This window comes from Gossypium hirsutum, chromosome A01 (assembly GCF_007990345.1).
Source record: "Gossypium hirsutum isolate 1008001.06 chromosome A01, Gossypium_hirsutum_v2.1, whole genome shotgun sequence".
NCBI lineage: Eukaryota > Viridiplantae > Streptophyta > Magnoliopsida > Malvales > Malvaceae > Gossypium > Gossypium hirsutum.
The window spans coordinates 98,497,624-98,502,382 of NC_053424.1; the positions used below are offsets into that span (position 1 = coordinate 98,497,624).

General features: G+C 31.6%; 1 non-coding gene across 1 annotated transcript; it reads left to right on the forward strand.

Annotated features, from left to right (window-relative positions):
- The first annotated feature begins 249 nt into the window (after positions 1-249).
- LOC121208406 (small nucleolar RNA R71) lies at positions 250-355 on the forward strand. Its single transcript, XR_005903426.1, has one exon. It is a non-coding gene; the product is annotated as a small nucleolar RNA R71 (small nucleolar RNA).
- Positions 356-4,759: the final 4,404 nt, after the last annotated feature.

Here is a 4,759-nt window from a genome sequence, read left to right on the forward strand (position 1 = left end):
GGAGAAAATAGACGATACTTGAGCTGATAACGAAGTGAGGCCGTCAACTTCATGAACTCTCGCTACACGTCTTCCTGAAGCTGTTCGATTTGTTGGCCATTGATAGTTATTACTCATGATCTTCTAATGATCTTATAAGCCTCATTATAAGACTTTGACAAAATTGTACCATTTTCAGAAACATCTACCATCAATCTTGTATGTGCATTGAGACCATTATAGAATGTCTCCAACTGGATACAATGAGGAATCCCATGATGAGGACACTTACGCTGTAACTCCTTAAATCGCTCCCAAGCCTCATACAAAGAATCGTCATCCAATTGTTGGAAAGTTGTGTCTCATTCCTCAACTTAGCATTTTTTCTAGGTGAGAAATACTTAACCAAAAATCTCTCTGCTAATTCTTGCCATGTAGATATGGAACTTGGTGGCAATGAATTGAGCCATGCTTGTGCTCGATCTCTCAACGAGTATAGAAACAACTTCAACCTCAGTGCATCTTCAGTCATAGCGGCTACCTCGAATGAATCACTCACCTCCATAAATAATCGAAGATGGAGATGTGGATCTTCTATGGGCATACCACTGAATTAGCCCACCATTTGGAGCGTTTGAAACATCACTGGTTTCAATTCAAATTGGGTTACCTCAATATCTAGCCTTCTAACTCCTGGGTTTAACTCACAGAAAAGTGGCACAGTATATTGTCTGATGCATCAATCCCTATCATCGGCAATGAGGATAGGATTTCATACATGATCGGCTTCATTACCTTGGTCTTGATTCTGATTTCCAAAGTCCATCTCGACTTGTCTTTGAGCTGCTCATTCACATCTTCTTTGTCTGAAAGTTCGCTCAATTTCAGGGTCTACAGGGAGTAAATCGATAATTCGATCTATGCTCATAAACACTTAAAAAGAAATCACAAAATTAAAAAGAATAAGTTAGTAATGTTAGAAATAAATCAAATTGAAAATAAATAATTTCACGAAAGAAATGACTATGGCAACAGTTGATAATCCCCGGCAACTGCGCCAAAAACTTGTAACGCGTAGGTTTGTACAAGTTTACACAGTCGTTATCAAGTAATAAGTAAGTATCGAGTTATTACCTCTACAGGGATTGTATTTGTGCTAAGTCACTTAATTTGTAAAATTATATTAACAATATGGTAAATAAAAACACAATTTAGTTGAGAAGTGATGATTAAAATATATTAAACTAAATGCAATAAACCCTAAAGCAAATTAACCTAAGTATGCAAACTATATGAATGAAATAGATTTTAGAAAAATTAAACACAATTTGCTACAATTATAACATAAATAAACTAGGATAATTACTTTAATTAAACTCAACTTATTATCAACATGCTTAATAATATTTAGAAAAACATTCCATGGCAACTTGATCTTTCACGAGTTTGGAAACCATGTTAGGTCCTTTCGGAATCCTTTACTTAGTAAATACGCATTTTACTGATCCTTATTTACTAAGGGTTTCTTAGTATTCGTGCGAGGTAACAGGGACGTGTTAGGTTTGAAACAATTTAATCACACAAATCTAAAAACTATGCAGATAACAAAGTCTAGTTAGGGTTGTTATGCAACCTGCAATTTAATAGGGTTAGGATCTAAATTGAGCATGCACATTTCAATTATGCATCCACTAGCCATCATCTGGTTATGATCACTCGGCTAATTCAAGTGCATTTCAATCACGTATGAACGAAATACAGACTTGATTTTAATTGAAAACATGATCAATTGAGGCACAAATATTATAAGCATGAATCTAATAAATATTATTTAATCAAAGCAATCATCCTAGCTTAAATAAAATTAAGCTAACATTGTTGTAAACAAGAACAAAGAACACATAGTAAACATATTTAAATTAAATTAAAGAAAAGAAAGATTAAACCCAACTCAGAGAGGCTGTCACCCAAGACTTTGACTGACGAAGCTCTTTCATTCCTTTGCTTCACTCCTTTGCTGATGGCTCTCCAAGGTGGCCGACCAAGTGTTCTTTAAGAGGCTCAAATGCTAAAATCTTTATGAAAAGATGATGATAGGCGTGGGGAGATAAGAAGAATGCTAAGAGAATTTAGAGATGAGAGAATGAAGAATGATGAGAGATGAGTAGAAATGTGAGAATAAGGTCTTATTCATAGGTGAAGAGAGGGGGATAGTTTACTAAAAATAGGAGTTTTCATCTTTTGAAGCATCTTCCATGGGTGGTCATCCATAAATTGAGGAAGTTGAGCTGATTTTTGCTTTATTTTTGGTCAATTTGAGTGCCACAACAACTCAGGACTGAGACTCGGTCAAGTGCAAATCTTCAGGTAAATCTCTAATTTCTTTAACTCTTCAAGGACCTTGTGCAATTAAACTAAAAAGTGGTTTATGGACAGCCATATGTAGCCGAATTTTGGGTTGACTTGGTCCCCAATTTGGATGGTTTTGTAATCTAGCAAAGCTATCAGACCTGTCCAAAATAAATCAACAAGTTAGAGGACCAAAGAATAAAATTTATTCAATTTAATTAATTAATTTAAAACCCAAATTATTAATGAAATATTTTAAAATGAATTATTAAATATAATTTTATATTTTATTATTTAATTTAATCATACATACCCACTTTATGTCTTAAAAAATATAATTTATTCAAATTAATATAAAATAAGCCATTTATTGCATGAAAACTATATAATAAAGCATAAAATCACATTTTAATAATTTCTATGTCCTAATTTCATATTTTTCACATATATCATTAATTATTAAACAATTACTTAGTTTTAACAACAATTTTAAGTAAAAAAGTGGTAAATGACATAAGAAAAATCCTATATATTTTTCCGTTTACATTTACCAATTCTTGTTAATCAAAGAATGACTTATGGATTTGAGTACATCTTAAACAAAATCCCGAAGGTTGCACAAAAGCACATAAGTGCTAAATGAAAACCCGTAAGGTTGAATGGAAGCTCATAGGAGCTGGACAAAAACCCATAAAGGTTAAACAAAAGCTCAAAAGAGCTAAACGGAAGCACATTAGGGTTAAATGGAAACTCATATGAGTTAACTGAAGCTCAGGAGAGCTAAATAGAAAGCAAACACGAGTGTTCACAACAAATGCTGAACCTCAGTTTACTTGGGTAAATTTGCCGTTAATTCCCCTTTTTGCACTGAACGATTATACTCAATCCTGCGTTCCGTTCACTTTGAACACTTGATTCAATTTCATAATTCTTATAATAGTTTCATTTTCAACAAATAATATGAGTAAATACATATTACCATTCATCAATTTAACAAATAATATTAAAAATTTAATCATACGAACTTACCTGGACTAAATTGTAGAATTCGTAGTAATTCGGGAACTATTCTTCTAATTTCTCTTTCCCTCGTTGATCTACTAGCTCTTGATCTAAAATATAAAATTATTAATCCACTAGCACATATTTCAGCCTCATTCCACTTTACAATTTATACCCTTTAATTTTTGAAATTACACATTTACCCTAACTTTTACAATCTTTAGAATTTAGTCCCTCATCAATTAACCCATCAATTGAGTTAAATTTTCTCAATTAATAAGTTATGCCATCATTATAAGCTATTTTGCAACCTTTGATTCATAGAAATTCAAAAAAACTCTAATTCTTTTATTCATCACAATTTAGTCCTAAAAATCAATTTCTATTGAAATCACTCAATAAAATCATCACGTAACAAAATTAAAGCTTAAAATCAATAATAATTCATCATAAACACCTAGAACCCATCAATGGTAACTTTCAAAATTACCCATGGAATCAAAACTAATGAAATCAAGGGTTGGACCTAGTTGTAAAAGTCTCAAAAACATAAAAGTTTCAAGAAAAAATGTAAGAACTGAACTTACATGATGCAAAAATATAAAAAACCAGCTTAAACCCTCTTCAATGTCTGTTTTTAAAGTGGAAATGATGATGATTTCTCTAGAATTCTTTACTTTCTCATTTATCTCATTAATTTGGTAAAATTTTTAATTTTGCCCTTAGTTCACATTGTTTCTTTACTAATTTCCATGCCCATGCCGCCTAACCTATTTGATCTAGGCTAAATTTCTCTTTAAGTCCTACTTATTTACTTTTTGAACTATTTAGTCACTATTTCCTTAATTTGCAAGTTTTGCATCTTTTTCAATTTAATCCTTTTTAATTAATTAACTATCAAAACAATAAAATTTTCTAACGAAACTTTAAGACAAACTCAATGACACTCTGTAAATATTTAGAAAAATATTTATGGCTCGATTTATGAAATCGATGTCTCGATACCTCATTTTTTAGACTAATTAACCTAATAAGTCTTTTAAATCACAAAATTACTAATTCAAAAGTTTCCTAAATTCATACTTGACTCTGGATAATAATTAAATTTTAAAATTTTTAAACTCACTCGACAGATTTAGTGGTCTCGAACCACTATTTTTGACACCACTAAAAATTAGGTTGTTACAAGCTTATACTTTATTTTAATATTTTATTAAAGGTTTAAGTCAAACACTGTAAATTATAAAAAGTTTTCTCCAGAAACAATTTTAAAGATTGATGATTTCTAAGTAGTGACAAGTGATACTTGGATTCTTCTAAGGGATCGAGTTTGGCATGTTACAAGGGGAGTTTTATAAGTTCTCCTGTACGCCCATAATACATTGCCGAGCCTCGTTGCCCAGTCTGTAACACCCCGTACCCGAGACCG